A 26,127-nucleotide genomic window follows, 5' to 3' on the forward strand; every position below is an offset into this window, starting at 1 on the left:
AGCACAATGAGTGGATTCAGGTATGATGATTCTAACTGAAATAAGTCACACAGAAAAAGAAACATTATAAGATATCAGTAATACACAGAATGTAAACTTGGCTACACAGGAACTGAATTCCAAAACAGAAGAGGGTCTCAAATTTAGAAAACCAACTTATGCTTGCTTAAGGGGAAAGGTGAGTTGGGGTGCTGCATAAAACCAGAGATTGAAATGAGCACAGATAAAGTTCCTTAAGCCAAATATGGAATAGACAAGAGCTACTCCTTGCTCAACGAAATGGACTCAACACCCCATATTAAACGCCTAAGAATGTACCTGACTAGTAAGTATCTTAAAACCTATGGATTGCTATGTCTCCGAAAGAGAATCAAGCATATGTACAGGGGCATAAACGCAGCAGTGATAGGATTGGAGAGGTTCGGTGAGCAAATGAAAACCCTTTGAAGTCATATTGCATGGTACGCATTCCACGGGTTTCAACTACCCAGGTTTAAGGTATTCTTCCTGCAGCTAAAACATGCATGTGAAACCTAGAGTATGATCAACCATGTGATCGGGAGACGTGTTCAAATATGTCTCAGTTTTCGTACCTGGTACTCGGGTGCAACATTCCAGACGCTTTACTAACACTCTCCCGACTTGGAGAGTCAGTCCCTTTAACCTCCTGTTTGGCCCAGTTTGCAATTTCTGCGGAAGATGAACAGGAATAGCGAGAACCAATGAGAGACTAGCTGGAGGTGTCTGCACGGGCAAATTTAACTCTCATTTCCCACCAGGAAGAGGAATTAACCAAAGGCTCAGCGTGCCGTGCCGGAATCAGATTAGGGCCTGAAGCCATCCTGCGGTATTGCGGCCAGCTCACAAGAAAGCGAGTTGAAGAAAGGAGCTCAGGGGCACTGTAATTCACAAACCTGCAGAGTTATAAATGACAGGTATCGTCCAAAAATATACTGAAGTAAGGCTGCCAAGAGGACTTGAAAGCGGGGCAGAATTGCAGGAAACCGATTTCAGGAGGTAGACTGGAATTGCATTGAAAGCATAGGAAAAGAGGCAGAACGTCCACAATGATGCACTTGGCCAAAAAGGGCGTATGCGTTTTTTCCTGAATATATTCAGGAAAAAACGCATACGCCCTTTTTGGCCAACCAAGCAAGCTTGCAAAGGAAATCTGCACTACAATGAAGTCTCACTTCCCCCAGGTCAAAAGGGCCATCTGAAAAAAGTGTAAAATCCAGAAAGGCAGGACAGGCCATGGAGAACTGGGAGCCTTGTTATGCTGATGGGCGGGATGTAAATTGCCAACAGACACTCGGGAGAAGTGTATGGTGTTTCCTGAAACATCTAAAAAACAAAGCAACAGAGCCTAGGGCACTTCCACTTATGGTCCTATAGCTTAGGGAAATTAAAATCAAAAAGACACAGCCACCCCAAAGTTTGGGACGCCTCTGTTTACAAGAACCTCGTTTACCGTACAAGTTCAGTATCACAGAAAGTGAAAAATGGATAAAGAACTTGTGGTACTTATGTACAATGCAGTATCACTCAGCAATGAAATCTATGTCATCAGGCCCGTAGCAGCATAATGAGTGGATTCAGGTATGATGATTCTAACTGAAATAAGTCCCACAGAAAAAGAAACATCATAAGGTATCAGTAATACATGGAATGTAAACTTGGCTACACAGGAACTGAATTACAGAACAGAACAGGGTCTCAAATTAAGAAAACCACCTTATGCTTTCTTAACGGTAAAGGTGAGTTGGGGTGCTGCATAAAACCAGAGATTGAAATGAGCACAGATAAAGTTCCTTAAGCCAAATATGGAATAGACAAGAGCTACTCCTTGCTCAACGAAATGGACTCAACACCGCATATTAAACGCCTAAGAATGTACCTGACTAGTAAGTATCTTAAAACCTATGGATTGCTATGTCTCCAAAAGAGAATCAAGCATGTGTACAGGGGCATAAACGCAGCAGTGATAGGATTGGAGAGGTTCGGTGAGCAAATGAAGACCCTTTGAAGTCATATTGCATGGTACCCATTACACGGGTCTCAACTCTCCAGGTTTAAGTTATTCTTCCTTCAGCTAAAACATGCATGTGGAACCCAGAGTATGATCAACCGTGTGAACGGGAGACGTGTTCAAGTATGTCTCAGTTTTCCTCCCCTGGTACTCGGGTGCAACATTCCAGACGCTTTACTAACACTCTCCCCACTTGGAGAGTCAGCGCCTTTAACCTCCTGTTTGGCCCAGTTTGCAATTTCTGCGGAAGATGAACAGGAATAGCGAGAACCAATGAGAGACTAGCTGGAGGTGTCTGGACGGGCAAATTTAATTCTCATTTCCCACCAGGAAGAGGAAATAACCAAAGGCTCAGCGTGCCGTGCCGGAACCAGATTAGGGCCTGAAGCCATGCTGCGGTGTTGCGGCCAGGTCACAAGAATGCGAGTTGAAGAAAGGAGCTCAGGGGCACTGTAATTCACAAACCTGCAGAGTTATAAATGACAGCTATCGTCCAAAAATATACTGAAGTAAGGCTGCCAAGAGGACTTGAAAGCGGGGCAGAATTGCAGGAAACCGATTTCAGGAGGTAGACTGGAATTGCATTGAAAGCATAGGAAAAGAGGCAGAACGTCCACAATGATGCACTTGGACAAAAAGGGCATATGCGTTTTTTCCTGAATATATTCAGGAAAAAACGCATACGCCCTTTTTGGCCAACCAAGCAAGCTTGCAAAGGAAATCTGCACTACAATGAAGTCTCACTTCCCCCCGGTCAAAAGGGCCATCTGAAAAAAGTGTAAAATCCAGAAAGGCAGGACAGGCCATGGAGAACTGGGAGCCTTGTTATGCTGATGGGCGGGATGTAAATTGCCAACAGACACTCGGGAGAAGTGTATGGTGTTTCCTGAAACATCTAAAAAACAAAGCAACAGAGCCTAGGGCACTTCCACTTATGGTCCTATAGCTTAGGGAAATTAAAATCAAAAAGACACAGCCACCCCAAAGTTTGGGACGCCTCTGTTTACAAGAACCTCGTTTACCGTACAAGTTCAGTATCACAGAAAGTGAAAAATGGATAAAGAACTTGTGGTACTTATGTACAATGCAGTATCACTCAGCAATGAAATCTATGTCATCAGGCCCGTAGCAGCATAATGAGTGGATTCAGGTATGATGATTCTAACTGAAATAAGTCCCACAGAAAAAGAAACATCATAAGTTATCAGTAATACATGGAATGTAAACTTGGCTACACAGGAACTGAATTACAGAACAGAACAGGGTCTCAAATTAAGAAAACCACCTTATGCTTTCTTAACGGTAAAGGTGAGTTGGGGTGCTGCATAAAACCAGAGATTGAAATGAGCACAGATAAAGTTCCTTAAGCCAAATATGGAATAGACAAGAGCTACTCCTTGCTCAACGAAATGGACTCAACACCGCATATTAAACGCCTAAGAATGTACCTGACTAGTAAGTATCTTAAAACCTATGGATTGCTATGTCTCCAAAAGAGAATCAAGCATGTGTACAGGGGCATAAACGCAGCAGTGATAGGATTGGAGAGGTTCGGTGAGCAAATGAAGACCCTTTGAAGTCATATTGCATGGTACCCATTACACGGGTCTCAACTCTCCAGGTTTAAGTTATTCTTCCTTCAGCTAAAACATGCATGTGGAACCCAGAGTATGATCAACCGTGTGAACGGGAGACGTGTTCAAGTATGTCTCAGTTTTCCTCCCCTGGTACTCGGGTGCAACATTCCAGACGCTTTACTAACACTCTCCCCACTTGGAGAGTCAGCGCCTTTAACCTCCTGTTTGGCCCAGTTTGCAATTTCTGCGGAAGATGAACAGGAATAGCGAGAACCAATGAGAGACTAGCTGGAGGTGTCTGGACGGGCAAATTTAATTCTCATTTCCCACCAGGAAGAGGAAATAACCAAAGGCTCAGCGTGCCGTGCCGGAACCAGATTAGGGCCTGAAGCCATGCTGCGGTGTTGCGGCCAGGTCACAAGAATGCGAGTTGAAGAAAGGAGCTCAGGGGCACTGTAATTCACAAACCTGCAGAGTTATAAATGACAGCTATCGTCCAAAAATATACTGAAGTAAGGCTGCCAAGAGGACTTGAAAGCGGGGCAGAATTGCAGGAAACCAATTTCAGGAGGTAGACTGGAATTGCATTGAAAGCATAGGAAAAGAGGCAGAACGTCCACAATGATGCACTTGGCCAAAAAGGGCATATGCGTTTTTTCCTGAATATATTCAGGAAAAAACGCATACGCCCTTTTTGGCCAACCAAGCAAGCTTGCAAAGGAAATCTGCACTACAATGAAGTCTCACTTCCCCCCGGTCAAAAGGGCCATCTGAAAAAAGTGTAAAATCCAGAAAGGCAGGACAGGCCATGGAGAACTGGGAGCCTTGTTATACTGATGGGCGGGATGTAAATTGCCAACAGAAACTTGGGAGAAGTGTATGGTGTTTCCTGAAACATCTAAAAAACAAAGCAACAGAGCCTAGGGCACTTCCACTTATGGTCCTATAGCTTAGGGAAATTAAAATCAAAAAGACACAGCCACCCCAAAGTTTGGGACGCCTCTGTTTACAAGAACCTTGTTTACCGTACAAGTTCAGTATCACAGAAAGTGAAAAATGGATAAAGAACTTGTGGTACTTATGTACAATGCAGTATCACTCAGCAATGAAATCTATGTCATCAGGCCCGTAGCAGCATAATGAGTGGATTCAGGTACGATGATTCTAACTGAAATAAGTCACACAGAAAAAGAAACATCATAAGATATCAGTAATACACAGAATGTAAACTTGGCTACACAGGAACTGAATTCCAAAACAGAAGAGGGTCTCAAATTTAGAAAACCAACTTATGCTTGCTTAAGGGGAAAGGTGAGTTGGGGTGCTGCATAAAACCAGAGATTGAAATGAGCACAGATAAAGTTCCTTAAGCCAAATATGGAATAGACAAGAGCTACTCCTTGCTCAACGAAATGGACTCAACACCGCATATTAAACGCCTAAGAATGTACCTGACTAGTAAGTATCTTAAAACCTATGGATTGCTATGTCTCCGAAAGAGAATCAAGCATATGTACAGGGGCATAAACGCAGCAGTGATAGGATTGGAGAGGTTCGGTGAGCAAATGAAGACCCTTTGAAGTCATATTGCATGGTACGCATTCCACGGGTTTCAACTACCCAGGTTTAAGGTATTCTTCCTGCAGCTAAAACATGCATGTGGAACCTAGAGTATGATCAACCATGTGATCGGGAGACGTGTTCAAATATATCTCAGTTTTCGTACCTGGTACTCGCGTGCAACATTCCAGACGCTTTACTAACACTCTCCCGACTTGGAGAGTCAGTCCCTTTAACCTCCTGTTTGGCCCAGTTTGCAATTTCTGCGGAAGATGAACAGGAATAGCGAGAACCAATGAGAGACTAGCTGGAGGTGTCTGGACGGGCAAATTTAACTCTCATTTCCCACCAGGAAGAGGAATTAACCAAAGGCTCAGCGTGCAGTGCCGGAATCAGATTAGGGCCTGAAGCCATCCTGCGGTATTGCGGCCAGCTCACAAGAAAGCGAGTTGAAGAAAGGAGCTCAGGGGCACTGTAATTCACAAACCTGCAGAGTTATAAATGACAGGTATCGTCCAAAAATATACTGAAGTAAGGCTGCCAAGAGGACTTGAAAGCGGGGCAGAATTGCAGGAAACCGATTTCAGGAGGTAGACTGGAATTGCATTGAAAGCATAGGAAAAGAGGCAGAACGTCCACAATGATGCACTTGGCCAAAAAGGGCGTATGCGTTTTTTCCTGAATATATTCAGGAAAAAACGCATACGCCCTTTTTGGCCAACCAAGCAAGCTTGCAAAGGAAATCTGCACTACAATGAAGTCTCACTTCCCCCCGGTCAAAAGGGCCATCTGAAAAAAGTGTAAAATCCAGAAAGGCAGGACAGGCCATGGAGAACTGGGAGCCTTGTTATGCTGATGGGCGGGATGTAAATTGCCAACAGACACTCGGGAGAAGTGTATGGTGTTTCCTGAAACATCTAAAAAACAAAGCAACAGAGCCTAGGGCACTTCCACTTATGGTCCTATAGCTTAGGGAAATTAAAATCAAAAAGACACAGCCACCCCAAAGTTTCGGACGCCTCTGTTTACAAGAACCTCGTTTACCGTACAAGTTCAGTATCACAGAAAGTGAAAAATGGATAAAGAACTTGTGGTACTTATGTACAATGCAGTATCACTCAGCAATGAAATCTATGTCATCAGGCCCGTAGCAGCATAATGAGTGGATTCAGGTATGATGATTCTAACTGAAATAAGTCACACAGAAAAAGAAACATCATAAGATATCAGTAAAACACGGAAAGAAAACTTGGCTACACAGGAACTGAATTACAGAACAGAACAGGGTCTCAAATTTAGAAAACCAACTTATGCTTGCTTAAGGGGAAAGGTGAGTTGGGGTGCTGCATAAAACCAGAGATTGAAATGAGCACAGATAAAGTTCCTTAAGCCAAATATGGAATAGAAAAGAGCTACTCCTTGCTCAACGAAATGGACTCAACACCCCATATTAAACGCCTAAGAATGTACCTGACTAGTAAGTATCTTAAAACCTATGGATTGCTATGTCTCCAAAAGAGAATCAAGCGTGTGTACAGGGGCATAAACGCAGCAGTGATAGGATTGGAGCGGTTCGGTGAGCAAATAAAGACCCTTTGAAGTCATACTGCATGGTACCCATTCCACGGGTCTCAACTCTCCAGGTTTAAGGTATTCTTCCTTCAGCTAAAACATGCATGTGGAACCCAGAGTATGATCAACCGTGTGAACGGGAGACGTGTTCAAATATGTCTCAGTTTTAATCCCCTGGTACTCGGGTGCAACATTCCAGACGCTTTAATAACACTCTCCCCACTTGGAGAGTCAGCGCCTTTAACCTCCTGTTTGGCCCAGTTTGCAAGTTCTGCGGAAGATGAACAGGAATAGCGAGAACCAATGAGAGACTAGCTGGAGGTGTCTGGACGGGAAAATTTAACTCTCATTTCCCACCAGGAAGAGGAATTAACCAAAGGCTCAGCGTTCGGTGCCAGAACCAGATTAGGGCCTGAAGACATCCTGCGGTGTTGCGGCCAGGTCACAAGAAAGCGAGTTGAAGAAATGAGCTCAGGGGCACTGTAATTCACAAACCTGCAGAGTTATAAATGACAGCTATCGTCAAAAGAAATATACTGAAGTAAGCCTGCCAAGAGGACTTGAAAGCGGGGCAGAATTGCAGGAAACCGATTTCAGGAGGTAGACTGGAATTGCATTGAAAGCATAGGAAAAGAGGCAGAACGTCCACAATGATGCACTTGGCCAAAAAGGGCGTATGCGTTTTTTCCTGAATATATTCAGGAAAAAACGCATACGCCCTTTTTGGCCAACCAAGCAAGCTTGCAAAGGAAATCTGCACTACAATGAAGTCTCACTTCCCCCCGGTCAAAAGGGCCATCTGAAAAAAGTGTAAAATCCAGAAAGTCAGGACAGGCCATGGAGAACTGGGAGCCTTGTTATGCTGATGGGCGGGATGTAAATTGCCAACAGACACTCGGGAGAAGTGTATGGTGTTTCCTGAAACATCTAAAAAACAAAGCAACAGAGCCTAGGGCACTTCCACTTATGGTCCTATAGCTTACGGAAATTAAAATCAAAAAGACACAGCCACCCCAAAGTTTGGGACGCCTCTGTTTACAAGAACCTCCTTTACCGTACAAGTTCAACATCACAGAAAGTGAAAAATGGATAAAGAACTTGTGGTACTTACGTACAATGCAGTATCACTCAGCAATGAAATCTATGTCATCAGGCTCGTAGCAGCATAATGAGTGGATTCAGGTACGATGATTCTAACTGAAATAAGTCACACAGAAAAAGAAACATCATAAGATATCAGTAATACACGGAATGGAAACTTGGCTACACAGGAACTGAATTCCAAAACAGAAGAGGGTCTCAAATTTAGAAAACCAACTTATGCTTGCTTAAGGGGAAAGGTGAGTTGGGGTGCTGCATAAAACCAGAGATTGAAATGAGCACAGATAAAGTTCCTTAAGCCAAATATGGAATAGACAAGAGCTACTCCTTTATCAACGAAATGGACTCAACACCCCATATTAAACGCCTAAGAATGTACCTGACTAGTAAGTATCTCAAAACCTATGGATTGCTATGTCTCTGAAAGAGAATCAAGCATGTGTACAGGGGCATAAACGCAGCAGTGATAGGATTGGAGAGGTTCGGTGAGCAAATGAAGACCCTTTGAAGTCATATTGCATGGTACGCATTCCACGGGTTTCAACTACCCAGGTTTAAGGTATTCTTCCTTCAGCTAAAACATGCATGTGGAACCTAGAGTATGATCAACCGTGTGATCGGGAGACGTGTTCAAATATGTCTCAGTTTTCCTCCCCTGGTACTCGGGTGCAACATTCCAGACGCTTTACTAACACTCTCCCGACTTGGAGAGTCAGTCCCTTTAACCTCCTGTTTGGCCCAGTTTGCAATTTCTGCGGAAGATGAACAGGAATAGCGAGAACCAATGAGAGACTAGCTGGAGGTGTCTGGACGGGCAAATTTAACTCTCATTTCCCACCAGGAAGAGGAAATAACCAAAGGCTCAGCGTGCCGTGCCGGAACCAAATTAGGGCCTGAAGCCATCCTGCGGTGTTGCGGCCAGCTCACAAGAAAGCGAGTTGAAGAAAGGAGCTCAGGGGCACTGTAATTCACAAACCTGCAGAGTTATAAATGACAGCTATCGTCCAAAAATATACTGAAGTAAGGCTGCCAAGAGGACTTGAAAGCGGGGCAGAATTGCAGGAAACCGATTTCAGGAGGTAGAGTGGAATTGCATTGAAAGCATAGGAAAAGAGGCAGAACGTCCACAATGATGCACTTGGCCAAAAAGGGCGTATGCGTTTTTTCCTGAATATATTCAGGAAAAAACGCATACGCCCTTTTTGGCCAACCATGCAAGCTTGCAAAGGAAATCTGCACTACAATGAAGTCTCACTTCCCCCCGGTCAAAAGGGCCATCTGAAAAAAGTGTAAAATCCAGAAAGGCAGGACAGGCCATGGAGAACTGGGAGCCTTGTTATGCTGATGGGCGGGATGTAAATTGCCAACAGACACTCGGGAGAAGTGTATGGTGTTTCCTGAAACATCTAAAAAACAAAGCAACAGAGCCTAGGGCACTTCCACTTATGGTCCTATAGCTTAGGGAAATTAAAATCAAAAAGACACAGCCACCCCAAAGTTTGGGACGCCTCTGTTTACAAGAACCTCGTTTACCGTACAAGTTCAGTATCACAGAAAGTGAAAAATGGATAAAGAACTTGTGGTACTTATGTACAATGCAGTATCACTCAGCAATGAAATCTATGTCATCAGGCCCGTAGCAGCATAATGAGTGGATTCAGGTATGATGATTCTAACTGAAATAAGTCACACAGAAAAAGAAACCTCATAAGATATCACTAATACACGGAATGTAAACTTGGCTACACAGGAACTGAATTCCAAAACAGAACAGGGTCTCAAATTTAGAAAACCAACTTATGCTTGCTTAAGGGGAAAGGTGAGTTGGGGTGCTGCATAAAACCAGAGATTGAAATGAGCACAGATAAAGTTCCTTAAGCCAAATATGGAATAGACAAGAGCTACTCCTTTATCAACGAAATGGACTCAACACCCCATATTAAACGCCTAAGAATGTACCTGACTAGTAAGTATCTCAAAACCTATGGATTGCTATGTCTCTGAAAGAGAATCAAGCATGTGTACAGGGGCATAAACGCAGCAGTGATAGGATTGGAGAGGTTCGGTGAGCAAATGAAGACCCTTTGAAGTCATATTGCATGGTACGCATTCCACGGGTTTCAACTACCCAGGTTTAAGGTATTCTTCCTTCAGCTAAAACATGCATGTGGAACCTAGAGTATGATCAACCGTGTGATCGGGAGACGTGTTCAAATATGTCTCAGTTTTCCTCCCCTGGTACTCGGGTGCAACATTCCAGACGCTTTACTAACACTCTCCCGACTTGGAGAGTCAGTCCCTTTAACCTCCTGTTTGGCCCAGTTTGCAATTTCTGCGGAAGATGAACAGGAATAGCGAGAACCAATGAGAGACTAGCTGGAGGTGTCTGGACGGGCAAATTTAACTCTCATTTCCCACCAGGAAGAGGAAATAACCAAAGGCTCAGCGTGCCGTGCCGGAACCAAATTAGGGCCTGAAGCCATCCTGCGGTGTTGCGGCCAGCTCACAAGAAAGCGAGTTGAAGAAAGGAGCTCAGGGGCACTGTAATTCACAAACCTGCAGAGTTATAAATGACAGCTATCGTCCAAAAATATACTGAAGTAAGGCTGCCAAGAGGACTTGAAAGCGGGGCAGAATTGCAGGAAACCGATTTCAGGAGGTAGAGTGGAATTGCATTGAAAGCATAGGAAAAGAGGCAGAACGTCCACAATGATGCACTTGGCCAAAAAGGGCGTATGCGTTTTTTCCTGAATATATTCAGGAAAAAACGCATACGCCCTTTTTGGCCAACCAAGCAAGCTTGCAAAGGAAATCTGCACTACAATGAAGTCTCACTTCCCCCCGGTGAAAAGGGCCATCTGAAAAAAGTGTAAAATCCAGAAAGGCAGGACAGGCCATGGAGAACTGGGAGCCTTGTTATGCTGATGGGCGGGATGTAAATTGCCAACAGACACTCGGGAGAAGTGTATGGTGTTTCCTGAAACATCTAAAAAACAAAGCAACAGAGCCTAGGGCACTTCCACTTATGGTCCTATAGCTTAGGGAAATTAAAATCAAAAAGACACAGCCACCCCAAAGTTTGGGACGCCTCTGTTTACAAGAACCTCGTTTACCGTACAAGTTCAGTATCACAGAAAGTGAAAAATGGATAAAGAACTTGTGGTACTTATGTACAATGCAGTACCACTCAGCAATGAAATCTATGTCATCAGGCCCGTAGCAGCATAATGAGTGGATTCAGGTATGATGATTCTAACTGAAATAAGTCACACAGAAAAAGAAACCTCATAAGATATCACTAATACACGGAATGTAAACTTGGCTACACAGGAACTGAATTCCAAAACAGAACAGGGTCTCAAATTTAGAAAACCAACTTATGCTTGCTTAAGGGGAAAGGTGAGTTGGGGTGCTGCATAAAACCAGAGATTGAAATGAGCACAGAAAAAGTTCCTTAAGCCAAATATGGAATAGAAAAGAGCTACTCCTTGCTCAACGAAATGGACTCAACACCGCATATTAAACGCCTAAGAATGTACCTGACTAGTAAGTATCTTAAAACCGATGGATTGCTATGTCTCCAAAAGAGAATCAAGCGTGTGTACAGGGGCATAAACGCAGCAGTGATAGGATTGGAGAGGTTCGGTGAGCAAATGAAGACCCTTTGAAGTCATATTGCATGGTACCCATTCCACGGGTCTCAACTCTCCAGGTTTAAGGTATTCTTCCTTCAGCTAAAACATGCATGTGGAACCCAGAGTATGATCAACCGTGTGAACGGGAGACGTGTTCAAATATGTCTCAGTTTTCCTCCCCTGGTACTCGGGTGCAACATTCCAGACGCTTTAATAACACTCTCCCCACTTGGAGAGTCAGCGCCTTTAACCTCCTGTTTGGCCCAGTTTGCAATTTCTGCGGAAGATGAACAGGAATAGCGAGAACCAATGAGAGACTAGCTGGAGGTGTCTGGACGGGCAAATTTAACTCTTATTTCCCACCAGGAAGGGGAAATAACCAAAGGCTCAGCGTGCCGTGCCGGAACCAGATTAGGGCCTGAAGCCATGCTGCGGTGTTGCGGCCAGGTCACAAGAATGCGAGTTGAAGAAAGGAGCTCAGGGGCACTGTAATTCACAAACCTGCAGAGTTATAAATGACAGGTATCGTCCAAAAATATACTGAAGTAAGGCTGCCAAGAGGACTTGAAAGCGGGGCAGAATTGCAGGAAACCGATTTCAGGAGGTAGACTGGAATTGCATTGAAAGCATAGGAAAAGAGGCAGAACGTCCACAATGATGCACTTGGCCAAAAAGGGCGTATGCGTTTTTTCCTGAATATATTCAGGAAAAAACGCATACGCCCTTTTTGGCCAACCAAGCAAGCTTGCAAAGGAAATCTGCACTACAATGAAGTCTCACTTCCCCCCGGTCAAAAGGGCCATCTGAAAAAAGTGTAAAATCCAGAAAGTCAGGACAGGCCATGGAGAACTGGGAGCCTTGTTATGCTGATGGGCGGGATGTAAATTGCCAACAGACACTCGGGAGAAGTGTATGGTGTTTCCTGAAACATCTAAAAAACAAAGCAACAGAGCCTAGGGCACTTCCACTTATGGTCCTATAGCTTAGGGAAATTAAAATCAAAAAGACACAGCCACCCCAAAGTTTGGAATGGCTCTGTTTACAAGAACCTCGTTTACAGTACAAGTTCAACATCGCAGAAAGTGAAAAATGGATAAAGAAGTTGTGGTATTTACTTACAAAGCAATATCACTCAGCAATGAAATCTATGTCATCAGGCCCTTAGCAGCACAATGAGTGGATTCAGGTATGATGATTCTAACGGAAATAAGTCACACAGAAAAAGAAACATCATAAGATATCAGTAATACACGGAATGTAAACTTGGTTACACAGGAACTGAATTACAGAACAGAACAGGGTCTCAAATTTAGAAAACCAACTTATGCTTGCTTAAGGGGAAAGGTGAGTTGGGGTGCTGCATAAAACCAGAGATTGAAATGAGCACAGATAAAGTTCCTTAAACCAAATATGGAATAGACAAGAGCTACTCCTTGCTCAACGAAATGGACTCAACACCCCATATTAACCGCCTAAGAATGTACCTGACTAGTAAGTATCTTAAAACCTATGGATTCCTATGTCTCCAAAAGAGAATCAAGCATGTGTACAGGGGCATAAACACAGCAGTGATAGGATTGGAGAGGTTCGGTGAGCAAATGAAGACCCTTTGAAGTCATATTTCATGGTACCCATTACACGGGTCTCAACTCTCCAGGTTTAAGGTATTCTTCCTTCAGCAAAAACATGCATGTGGAACCCAGAGTATGATCAACCGTGTGAACGGGAGACGTGTTCAAATATGTCTCAGTTTTCCTCCCCTGGTACTCGGGTGCAACATTCCAGACGCTTTACTAACACTCTCCCCACTTGGAGAGTCATCGGCTTTAACCTCCTGTTTGGCCCAGTTTGCAATTTCTGCGGAAGATGAACAGGAATAGGGAGAACCAATGAGAGACTAGCTGGAGGTGTCTGTACGGGCAAATTTAACTCTCATTTCCCACCAGGAAGACGAAATAACCAAAGGCTCAGTGTGCCGTGCCGGAACCAGATTAGGGCCTGAAGCCATCCTGCGGTGTTGCGGCCAGCTCACAAGAAAGCAAGTTGAAGAAAGGAGCTCAGGGGCACTGTAATTCACAAACCTGCAGAGTTATAAATGACAGCTATCGTCCAAAAATATACTGAAGTAAGGCTGCCAAGAGGACTTGAAAGCGGGGCAGAATTGCAGGAAACCGATTTCAGGAGGTAGACTGGAATTGCATTGAAAGCATAGGAAAAGAGGCAGAACGTCCACAATGATGCACTTGGCCAAAAAGGGCGTATGCGTTTTTTCCTGAATATATTCAGGAAAAAACGCATACGCCCTTTTTGGCCAACCAAGCAAGCTTGCAAAGGAAATCTGCACTACAATGAAGTCTCACTTCCCCCTGGTCAAAAGGGCCATCTGAAAAAAGTGTAAAATCCAGAAAGTCAGGACAGGCCATGGAGAACTGGGAGCCTTGTTATGCTGATGGGCGGGATGTAAATTGCCAACAGACACTCGGGAGAAGTGTATGGTGTTTCCTGAAACATCTAAAAAACAAAGCAACAGAGCCTAGGGCACTTCCACTTATGGTCCTATAGCTTAGGGAAATTAAAATCAAAAAGACACAGCCACCCCAAAATTTGGGACGCCTCTGTTTACAAGAACCTCGTTTACCATACAAGTTCAGTATCACAGAAAGTGAAAAATGGATAAAGAACTTGTGGTACTTACATACAATGCAGTATCACTCAGCAATGAAATCTATGTCATCAGGCCCTTAGCAGCACAATGAGTGGATTCAGGTATGATGATTCTAACTGAAATAAGTCACACAGAAAAAGAAACATCATAAGATATCAGTAATACACGGAATGTAAACTTGGCTACACAGGAACTGAATTACAGAACAGAACAGGGTCTCAAATTTAGAAAACCAACTTATTCTTGCTTAAGGGGAAAGGTGAGTTGGGGTGCTGCATAAAACCAGAGATTGAAATGAGCACAGATAAAGTTCCTTAAGCCAAATATGGAATAGACAAGAGCTACTCCTTGCTCAATGAAATGGACTCAACACACCATATTAAATGCCTAAGAATGTACCTGACTAGTAAGTATCTTAAAACCGATGGATTGCTATGTCTCCAAAAGAGAATCAAGCGTGTGTACAGGGGCATAAACGCAGCAGTGATAGGATTGGAGAGGTTCGGTGACCAAATGAAGACCCTTTGAAGTCATATTGCATGATACCCATTCCACGGGTCTCAACTCTCCAGGTTTAAGGTATTCTTCCTTCAGCTAAAACATGCATGTGGAACCCAGAGTATGATCAACCGTGTGAACGGGAGACGTGTTCAAATATGTCTCAGTTTTCCTCCCCTGGTACTCGGGTGCAACATTCCAGACGCTTTACTAACACTCTCCCCACTTGGAGAGTCAGCGCCTTTAACCTCCTGTTTGGCCCAGTTTGCAATTTCTGCGGAAGATGAACAGGAATAGGGAGAACCAATCACAGACTAGCTGGAGGTGTCTGGACGGGCAAATTTAACTCTCATTTCCCACCAGGAAGAGGAAATAACCAAAGGCTCAGCGTGCCGTGCCGGAACCAGATTAGGGCCTGAAGCCATCCTGCGGTGTTGCGGCCAGGTCAAAAGAAAGCGAGTTGAAGAAAGGAGCTCAGGGGCACTGTAATTCACAAACCTGCAGAGTTATAAATGACAGCTATCGTCCAAAAATATACTGAAGTAAGGCTGCCAAGAGGACTTGAAAGCGGGGCAGAATTGCAGGAAACCGATTTCAGGAGGTAGACTGGAATTGCATTGAAAGCATAGGAAAAGAGGCAGAACGTCCACAATGATGCACTTGGCCTAAAAGGGCGTATGCGTTTTCTCCTGAATATATTCAGGAAAAAACGCATACGCCCCTTTTGGCCAACCAAGCAAGCTTGCAAAGGAAATCTGCACTACAATTAAGTCTCACATCTCCCCGGTCAAAAGGGCCATCTGAAAAAAGTGTAAAATCCAGAAAAGCAGGACAGGCCATGGAGAACTGGGAGCCTTGTTATGCTGATGGGCGGGATGTAAATTGCCAACAGACACTCGGGAGAAGTGTATGGTGTTTCCTGAAACATCTAAAAAACAAAGCAACAGAGCCTAGGGCACTTCCACTTATGGTCCTATAGCTTAGAGAAATTAAAATCAAAAAGACACAGCCACCCCAAAGTTTGGGACGCCTCTGTTTACAAGAACCTCGTTTACAGTACAAGTTCAACATCGCAGAAAGTGAAAAATGGATAAAGAAGTTGTGGTATTTACTTACAAAGCAATATCACTCAGCAATGAAATCTATGTCATCAGGCCCTTAGCAGCATAATGAGTGGATTCAGGTATGATGATTCTAACTGAAATAAGTCACACAGAAAAAGAAACATCATAAGATATCTGTAATACACGGAATGTAAACTTGGCTACACAGGAACTGAATTCCAAAACAGAACAGGGTCTCAAATTTAGAAAACCAACTTATGCTTGCTTAAGGGGAAAGGTGAGTTGGGGTGCTGCATAAAACCAGAGATTGAAATGAGCACAGATAAAGTTCCTTAAGCCAAATATGGAATAGACAAGAGCTACTCCTTGCTCAACGAAATGGACTCAACACCGCATATTAAACGCCTAAGAATGTACCTGACTAGTAAGTATCTTAAAACCTATGGATTGCTATGTCTCCGGAAGAGAATCAAGCATGTGTACAGGGGCATAAATGCAGCAGTGATAGGATTGGAGAGGTTCGGTGAGCAAATGAAGACCCTTTGAAGTCATATTGCATGGTACCCATTACATGGGTCTCAACTCTCCATGTTTAAGGTATTCATCCTTCAGCTAAAACATGCATGTGGAACCCAGAGTATGATCAACCGTGTGAACGGGAGACGTGTTCAAATATGTCTCAGTTTTCCTCCCCTGGTACTCGGGTGCAACATTCCAGACGCTTTACTAACACTCTCCCCACTTGGAGAGTCAGCGCCTTTAACCTCCTGTTTGGCCCAGTTTGCAATTTCTGTGGAAGATGAACAGGAATAGGGAGAACCAATGAGAGACTAGCTGGAGGTGTCTGGACGGGCAAATTTAACTCTCATTTCCCACCAGGAAGAGGAAATAACCAAAGGCTCAGCGTGCCGTGCCGGAACCAGATTAGGGCCTGAAGCCATCCTGCGGTGTTGCGGCCAGCTCAAAAGAAAGCGAGTTGAAGAAAGGAGCTCAGGGGCACTGTAATGCACAAACCTGCAGAGTTATAAATGACAGCTATCGTCCAAAAATATACTGAAGTAAGGCTGCCAAGAGGACTTGAAAGCGGGGCAGAATTTCAGGAAACCGATTTCAGGAGGTAGACTGGAATTGCATTGAAAGCATAGGAAAAGAGGCAGAACGTCCACAATGATGCACTTGGCCAAAAAGGGCGTATGCGTTTTTTCCTGAATATATTCAGGAAAAAACGCATACGCCCTTTTTGGCCAACCAAGCAAGCTTGCAAAGGAAATCTGCACTACAATGAAGTCTCACTTCCCCCCGGTCAAAAGGGCCATCTGAAAAAAGTGTAAAATCCAGAAAGGCAGGACAGGCCATGGAGAACTGGGAGCCTTGTTATGGTGATGGGCCGGATGTAAATGGCCAACAGACACTCGGGAGAAGTGTATGGTGTTTCCTGAAACATCTAAAAAACAAAGCAACAGAGCCTAGGGCACTTCCACTTATGGTCCTATAGCTTAGGGAAATTAAAATCAAAAAGACACAGCCACCCCAAAGTTTGGAATGGCTCTGTTTACAAGAACCTCGTTTACAGTACAAGTTCAACATCGCAGAAATTGAAAAATGAATAAAGAAGTTGTGGTATTTACTTACAAAGCAATATCATTCAGCAATGAAATCTATGTCATCAGGCCCTTAGCAGCACAATGAGTGGATTCAGGTATGATGATTCTAACGGAAATAAGTCACACAGAAAAAGAAACATCATAAGATATCAGTAATACACGGAATGTAAACTTGGCTACACAGGAACTGAATTACAGAACAGAACAGGGTCTCAAATTTAGAAAACCAACTTATGCTTGCTTAAGGGTAAAGGTGAGTTGGGGTGCTGCATAAAACCAGAGATTGAAATGAGCACAGATAAAGTTCCTTAAGCCAAATATGGAATAGACAAGAGCTACTCCTTGCTCAATGAAATGGACTCAACACCCCATATTAAACGCCTAAGAATGTACCTGACTAGTAAGTATCTTAAAACCTATGGATTGCTATGTCTCCGAAAGAGAATCAAGCATGTGTACAGGGGCATAAACGCAGCAGTGATAGGATTGGAGAGGTTCGGTGAGCAAATGAAGACCCTTTGAAGTCATATTGCATGTTACCCATTCCACGGGTTTCAACTACCCAGGTTTAAGGTATTCTTCCTGCAGCTAAAACATGCATGTGGAACCTAGAGTATGATCAACCATGTGATCGGGAGACGTGTTCAAATATGTCTCAGTTTTCGTACCTGGTACTCGCGTGCAACATTCCAGACGCTTTACTAACACTCTCCCGACTTGGAGAGTCAGTCCCTTTAACCTCCTGTTTGGCCCAGTTTGCAATTTCTGCGCAAGATGAACAGGAATAGCGAGAACCAATGAGAGACTAGCTGGAGGTGTCTGGACGGGCAAATTTAACTCTCATTTCCCACCAGGAAGAGGAATTAACCAAAGGCTCAGCGTGCCGTGCCGGAACCAGATTAGGGTCTGAAGCCATCCTGCGGTGTTGCGGCCAGCTCACAAGAAAGCGAGTTGAAGAAAGGAGCTCAGGGGCACTGTAATTCACAAACCTGCAGAGTTATAAATGACAGCGATCGTCCAAAAATATACTGAAGTAAGGCTGCCAAGAGGACTTGAAAGTGGGGCAGAATTGCAGGAAAACCATTTCAGGAGGTAGACTGGAATTGCGTTGAAAGCATAGGAAAAGAGGCAGAACGTCCTCAATGATGCACTTGGCCAAAAAGGGCGTATGCGTTTTTTCCTGAATATATTCAGGAAAAAACGCATACGCCCTTTTTGGTCAACCAAGCAAACTTGCAAAGGAAATCTGCACTACAATGAAGTCTCACTTCCCCCCGGTCAAAAGGGCCATCTGAAAAAAGTGTAAAATCCAGAAAGGCAGGACAGGCCATGGAGAACTGGGAGCCTTGTTATGCTGATGGGCGGGATGTAAATTGCCAACAGACACTCGGGAGAAGTGTATGGTGTTTCCTGAAACATCTAAAAAACAAAGCAACAGAGCCTAGGGCACTTCCACTTATGGTCCTATAGCTTAGGGAAATTAAAATCAAAAAGACACAGCCACCCCAAAGTTTGGGACGCCTCTGTTTACAAGAACCTCGTTTACCGTACAAGTTCAGTATCACAGAAAGTGAAAAATGGATAAAGAACTTGTGGTACTTACGTACAATGCAGTATCACTCAGCAATGAAATCTATGTCATCAGGCCCGTAGCAGCATAATGAGTGGATTCAGGTACGATGATTCTAACTGAAATAAGTCACACAGAAAAAGAAACATCATAAGATATCACTAATACACGGAATGTAAACTTGGCTACAAAGGAACTGAATTCCAAAACAGAACAGGGTCTCAAATTTAGAAAACCAACTTATGTTTGCTTAAGAGAAAAGGTCAGTTGGGGTGCTGCATAAAACCAGAGATTGAAATGAGCACAGATAAAGTTCCTTAAGCCAAATATGGAATAGACAAGAGCTACTCCTTGCTCAACGAAATGGACTCAACACCCCATATTAAACGCCTAAGAATGTACCTGACTAGTAAATATCTGAAAACGTATGGATTGCTATGTCTCCGAAAGAGAATCAAGCGTGTGTACAGGGGCATAAACGCAGCAGTGATAGGATTGGAGAGGTTCGGTGAGCAAATGAAGACCGTTTGAAGTCATATTGCATGGTACCCATTCCACGGGTTTCAACTACCCAGGTTTAAGGTATTCTTCCTTCAGCTAAAACATGCATGTGGAACCCAGAGTATGATCAGCCGTGTGAACGGGAGACGTGTTCAAATATGTCTCAGTTTTCGTACCCTGGTACTCGGGTGCAACATTGCAGATGCTTTACTAACACTCTCCCAACTTGGAGAGTCAGACCCTTTAACCTCCTCTTTGGCCCAGTTTGCAATTTCTGTGGAAGATGAACAGGAATAGGGAGAACCAATGAGAGACTAGCTGGAGGTGTCTGGACGGGCAAATTTAACTCTCATTTCCCACCAGGAAGAGGAAATAACCAAAGGCTCACCGTGCCGTGCCGGAACCAGATTAGGGCCTGAAGCCATCCTGCGGTGTTGCGGCCAGCTCACAAGAAAGCGAGTTGAAGAAAGGAGCTCAGGGGCACTGTAATTCACAAACGTGCAGAGTTATAAATGACAGCTATCGTCCAAAAATATACTGAAGTAAGGCTGCCAAGAGGACTTGAAAGCGGGGCAGAATTGCAGGAAACCGATTTCAGGAGGTAGACTGGAATTGCATTGAAAGCATAGGAAAAGAGGCAGAACGTCCACAATGATGCACTTGGCCAAAAAGGGCGTATGCGTGTTTTCCTGAATATATTCAGGAAAAAACGCATACGCCCTTTTTGGCCAACCAAGCAAACTTGCAAAGGAAATCTGCCCTACAATGAAGTCTCACTTCCCCCCAGTCAAAAGGGCCATCTGAAAAAAGTGTAAAATCCAGAAAGGCAGGACAGGCCATGGAGAACTGGGAGCCTTGTTATGCTGATGGGCGGGATGTAAATTGCCAACAGACACTCGGGAGAAGTGTATGGTGTTTCCTGAAACATCTAAAAAACAAAGCAACAGAGCCTAGGGCACTTCCACTTATGGTCCTATAGCTTAGGGAAATTAAAATCAAAAAGACACAGCCACCCCAAAGTTTGGGACGCCTCTGTTTACAAGAACCTCGTTTACCGTACAAGTTCAGTATCACAGAAAGTGAAAAATGGATAAAGAACTTGTGGTACTTACGTACAATGCAGTATCACTCAGCAATGAAATCTATGTCATCAGGCCCTTAGCTGCACAATGAGTGGATTCAGGTATGATGATTCTAACTGAAATAAGTCACACAGAAAAAGAAACATCATAAGATAACAGTAATACACGGAATGTAAACTTGGCTACACAGGAACTGAATTACAGAAAAGAACAGGGTTTCAAACTGAGAAAACCAACTTATGCTTGCTTAAGGGGAAAGGTGAGTTGGGGTGCTGCATAAAACCAGAGATTGAAATGAGCACAGATAAGGTTCCTTAAGCCAAATATGGAATAGACAATAGCTACTCCTTGCTCAACGAAATGGACTCAACACCACATATTAAACGCCTAAGAATGTACCTGACTAGTAAGTATCTTAAAACCTATGGAATGCTATGTCTCCGAAAGAGAATCAAGCATGTGTACAGGGGCATTAACGCAGCAGTGATAGGATTGGAGAGGTTCGGTGAGCAAATGAAGACCCTTTGAAGTCATATTGCATGGTACCCATTCCACGGGTTTCAACTACCCAGGTTTAAGGTATTCTTCCTTCAGCTAAAACATGCATACGGAACCTAGAGTATGATAAACCATGTGATCGGGAGACGTGTTCAAATATGTCTCAGTTTTCGTACCCTGGTACTCGGGTGCAACATTCCAGACGCTTTACTAACACTCTCCCGACTTGGAGAGTCAGTCCCTTTAACCTCCTGTTTGGCCCAGTTTGCAATTTCTGCGGAAGATGAACAGGAATAGCGAGAACCAATGAGAGACTAGCTGGAGGTGTCTGGACCGGTAAATTTAACTCTCATTTCCCACCAGGAAGAGGAATTAACCAAAGGCTCAGCGTGCCGTGCCGGAACAAGATTAGGGCCTGAAGCCATCCTGCGGTGTTTCGGCCAGGTCACAAGAAAGCGAGTTGAAGAAAGGAGCTCAGGGGCACTGTAATTCACAAACCTGCAGAGTTATAAATGACAGCTATCGTCCAAAAATATACTGAAGTAAGGCTGCCAAGAGGACTTGAAAGCGGGGCAGAATTGCAGGAAACCGATTTCAGGAGGTAGACTGGAATTGCATTGAAAGCATAGGAAAAGAGACAGAACGTCCACAATGATGCACTTGGCCAAAAAGGGCGTATGCGTTTTTTCCTGAATATATTCAGGAAAAAACGCATACGCCCTTTTTGACCAACCAAGCAAACTTGCAAAGGAAATCTGCACTACAATTAAGTCTCACTTCCCCCCGGTCAAAAGGGCCATCTGAAAAAAGTGTAAATTCCAGAAAGGCAGGACAGGCCATGGAGAACTGGGAGCCTTGTTATGCTGATGGGCGGGATGTAAATTGCCAACAGACACTCGGGAGAAGTGTATGGTGTTTCCTGAAACTTCTAAAAAACAAAGCAACAGAGCCTAGGGCACTTCCACTTATGGTCCTATAGTTAGGGAAATTAAAATCAGAAAGACACAGCCACCCCAAAGTTTGGGACGCCTCTGTTTACAAGAACCTCGTTTACCGTACAAGTTCAGTATCAGAGAAAGTGAAAAATGGATAAAGAATTTGTGGTACTTATGTACAATGCAATATCACTCAGCAATGAAATCTATGTCATCAGGCCCGTAGCAGCATAATGAGTGGATTCAGGTACGATGATTCTAACGGAAATAAGTCACACAGAAAAAGAAACATCATAAGATATCACTAATACACGGAATGTAAACTTGGCTACACAGGAACTGAATTCCAAAACAGAACAGGGTCTCAAATTAGAAAACCAACTTATGCTTGCTTAAGGGGAAAGGTGAGTTGGGGTGCTGCATAAAACCAGAGATTGAAATGAGCACAGATAAAGTTCCTTAAGCCAAATATGGAATAGACAAGAGCTACTCCTTGCTCAACGAAATGGACTCAACACCCCATATTAAACGCCTAAGAATGTACCTGACTAGTAAGTATCTTAAAACCTATGGATTGCTATGTCTCCAAAAGAGAATCAAGCGTGTGTACAGGGGCATAAACGCAGCAGTGATAGGATTGGAGAGGTTCGGTGAGCAAATGAAGACCCTTTGAAGTCATATTGCATGGTACCCATTCCACGGGTCTCAACTCTCCAGGTTTAAGGTATTCTTCCTTCAGCAAAAACATGCATGTGGAACCCAGAGTATGATCAACCGTGTGAACGGGAGACATGTTCAAATATGTCTCAGTTTTCCTCCCCTGGTACTCGGGTGCAACATTCCAGGCGCTTTACTAACACTCTCCCCACTTGGAGAGTCAGCGCCTTTAACCTCCTGTTTGGCCCAGTTTGCAATTTCTGCGGAAGATGAACAGGAATAGGGAGAACCAATGAGAGACTAGCTGGAGGTGTCTGGACGGGCAAATTTAACTCTCATTTCCCACCAGGAAGAGGAAATAACCAAAGGCTCAGCGTGCCGTGCCGGAACAAGATTAAGGCCTGAAGCCATCCTGCGGTGTTGCGGCCAGCTCACAAGAAAGCGAGTTGAAGAAAGGAGCTCAGGGGCACTGTAATTCACAAACCTGCAGAGTTATAAATGACAGCTATCATCCAAAAATATACTGAAGTAAGGCTGCCAAGAGGACTTGAAAGCGGGGCAGAATTGCAGGAAACCGATTTCAGGAGGTAAACTGGAATTGCATTGAAAGCATAGGAAAAGAGGCAGAACGTCCACAATGATGCACTTGGCCAAAAAGGGCGTATGCGTTTTTTCCTGAATATATTCAGGAAAAAACGCATACGCCCTTTTTGGCCAACCAAGCAAGCTTGCAAAGGAAATCTGCACTACAATGAAGTCTCACTTCCTCCTGGTCAAAAGGGCCATCTGAAAAAAGTGTAAAATCCAGAAAGGCAGGACAGGCCATGGAGAACTGGGAGCCTTGTTATGCTGATGGGCGGGATGTAAATTGCCAACAGACACTCGGGACAAGTGTATGGTGTTTCCTGAAACATCTAAAAAACAAAGCAACAGAGCCTAGGGCACTTCCACTTATGGTCCTATAGCTTAGGGAAATTAAAATTAAAAAGACACAGCCACCCCAAAATTTGGAACGGCATTGTTTACAAGAACCTCGTTTACAGTACAAGTTCAACATTGCAGAAAGTGAAAAATGGATAAAGAAGTTGTGGTATTTACTTACAAAGAAATATCACTCAGCAATGAAATCTATGTCATCAGGCCCTTAGCAGCACAATGAGTGGATTCAGGTATGATGATTCTAACTGAAATAAGTCACACAGAAAAAGAAACATCATAAGATATCAGTAATACACGGAATGTAAACTTGGCTACACAGGAACTGAATTACAGAACAGAAAAGGGTCTAAAATTTAGAAAACCAACTTATGCTTGCTTAAGGGGAAAGGTGATTTGGGGTGCTGCATGAATCCAGAGATTGAAATGAGCACAGATAAAGTTCCTTAAGCCAAATATGGAATAGACAAGAGCTACTCCTTGCTCAACGAAATGGACTCAACACCCCATATTAAACGCCTAAGAATGTACCTGACTAGTAAGTATCTTAAAACCTATGGATTGCTATGTCTCCGAAAGAGAATCAAGCATATGTACAGGGGCATAAACGCAGCAGTGATAGGATTGGAGAGGTTCGGTGAGCAAATGAAGACCCTTTGAAGTCATATTGCATGGTACGCATTCCACGGGTTTCAACTACCCAGGTTTAAGGTATTCTTCCTGCAGCTAAAACATGCATGTGGAACGTAGAGTATGATCAACCATGTGATCGGGAGACGTGTTCAAATATGTCTCAGTTTTCGTACCTGGTACTCGCGTGCAACATTCCAGACGCTTTACTAACACTCTCCCGACTTGGAGAGTCAGTCCCTTTAACCTCCTGTTTGGCCCAGTTTGCAATTTCTGCGGAAGATGAACAGGAATAGCGAGAACCAATGAGAGACTAGCTGGAGGTGTCTGGACGGGCAAATTTAACTCTCAGTTCCCACCAGGAAGAGGAATTAACCAAAGGCTCAGCGTGCCGTGCTGGAACCAGATTAGGGCCTGAAGCCATCCTGCGGTGTTGCGGCCAGCTCACAAGAAAGCGAGTTGAAGAAAGGAGCTCAGGGGCACTGTAATTCACAAACCTGCAGAGTTATAAATGACAGCTATCGTCCAAAAATATACTGAAGTAAGGCTGCCAAGAGGACTTGAAAGCGGGGCAGAATTGCAGGAAACCGATTTCAGGAGGTAGACTGGAATTGCATTGAAAGCATAGGAAAAGAGACAGAACGTCCACAATGATGCACTTGGCCAAAAAGGGCGTATGCGTTTTTTCCTGAATATATTCAGGAAAAAACGCATACGCCCTTTTTGACCAACCAAGCAAACTTGCAAAGGAAATCTGCACTACAATGAAGTCTCACTTCCCCCGGTCAAAAGGGCCATCTGAAAAAAGTGTAAATTCCAGAAAGGCAGGACAGGCCATGGAGAACTGGGAGCCTTGTTATGCTGATGTGCGGGATGTAAATTGCCAACAGACACTCGGGAGAAGTGTATGGTGTTTCCTGAAACTTCTAAAAAACAAAGCAACAGAGCCTAGGGCACTTCCACTTATGGTCCTATAGTTAGGGAAATTAAAATCAGAAAGACACAGCCACCCCAAAGTTTGGGACGCCTCTGTTTACAAGAACCTCGTTTACCGTACAAGTTCAGTATCAGAGAAAGTGAAAAATGGATAAAGAATTTGTGGTACTTATGTACAATGCAGTATCACTCAGCAATGAAATCTATGTCATCAGGCCCATAGCAGCATAATGAGTGGATTCAGGTACGATGATTCTAACTGAAATAAGTCACACAGAAAAAGAAACATCATAAGATATCACTAATACACGGAATGTAAACTTGGCTACACAGGAACTGAATTCCAAAACAGAACAGGGTCTCAAATTAGAAAACCAACTTATGCTTGCTTAAGGGTAAAGGTGAGTTGGGGTGCTGCATAAAACCAGAGATTGAAATGAGCACAGATAAAGTTCCTTAAGCCAAATATGGAATAGACAAGAGCTACTCCTTGCTCAACGAAATGGACTCAACACCCCATATTAAACGCCTAAGAATGTACCTGACTAGTAAGTATCTTAAAACCTATGGATTGCTATGTCTCCAAAAGAGAATCAAGCGTGTGTACAGGGGCATAAACGCAGCAGTGATAGGATTGGAGAGGTTCGGTGAGCAAATGAAGACCCTTTGAAGTCTTATTGCATGGTACCCATTCCACGGGTCTCAACTCTCCAGGTTTAAGGTATTCTTCCTTCAGCTAAAACAAGCATGTGGAACCTAGAGTATGATCAACCGTGTGATCGGGAGACGTGTTCAAATATGTCTCAGTTTTCGTACCCTGGTACTCGGGTGCAACATTCCAGACGCTTTACTAACACTCTCCCGACTTGGAGAGTCAGTCCCTTTAACCTCCTGTTTGGCCCAGTTTGCAATTTCTGCGGAAGATGAACAGGAATAGCGAGAACCAATGAGAGACTAGCTGGAGGTGTCTGGACGGGCAAATTTAACTCTCATTTCCCACCAGGAAGAGGAATTAACCAAAGGCTCAGCGTGCCGTGCCGGAACCAGATTAGGGCCTGAAGCCATCCTGCGGTGTTG

General features: G+C 43.9%; 1 long non-coding RNA gene across 1 annotated transcript in view; it reads right to left on the reverse strand.

Annotated features, from left to right (window-relative positions):
• LOC137218346 (uncharacterized) overlaps nucleotides 1-22,149 on the reverse strand; it is a 42,726-nt gene extending 20,577 nt beyond the window's left edge. The window contains exon 1 of the long non-coding RNA XR_010940664.1: nucleotides 22,072-22,149. This is a non-coding gene — a long non-coding RNA (uncharacterized lncRNA). The remainder of the gene's footprint in view (nucleotides 1-22,071) is intronic.
• Between the last annotated feature and the right edge of the window lie 3,978 nt (nucleotides 22,150-26,127).

The sequence above is a fragment of the Pseudorca crassidens genome, unplaced genomic scaffold (assembly GCF_039906515.1).
Source record: "Pseudorca crassidens isolate mPseCra1 unplaced genomic scaffold, mPseCra1.hap1 Scaffold_74, whole genome shotgun sequence".
Classification (NCBI taxonomy): domain Eukaryota; kingdom Metazoa; phylum Chordata; class Mammalia; order Artiodactyla; family Delphinidae; genus Pseudorca; species Pseudorca crassidens.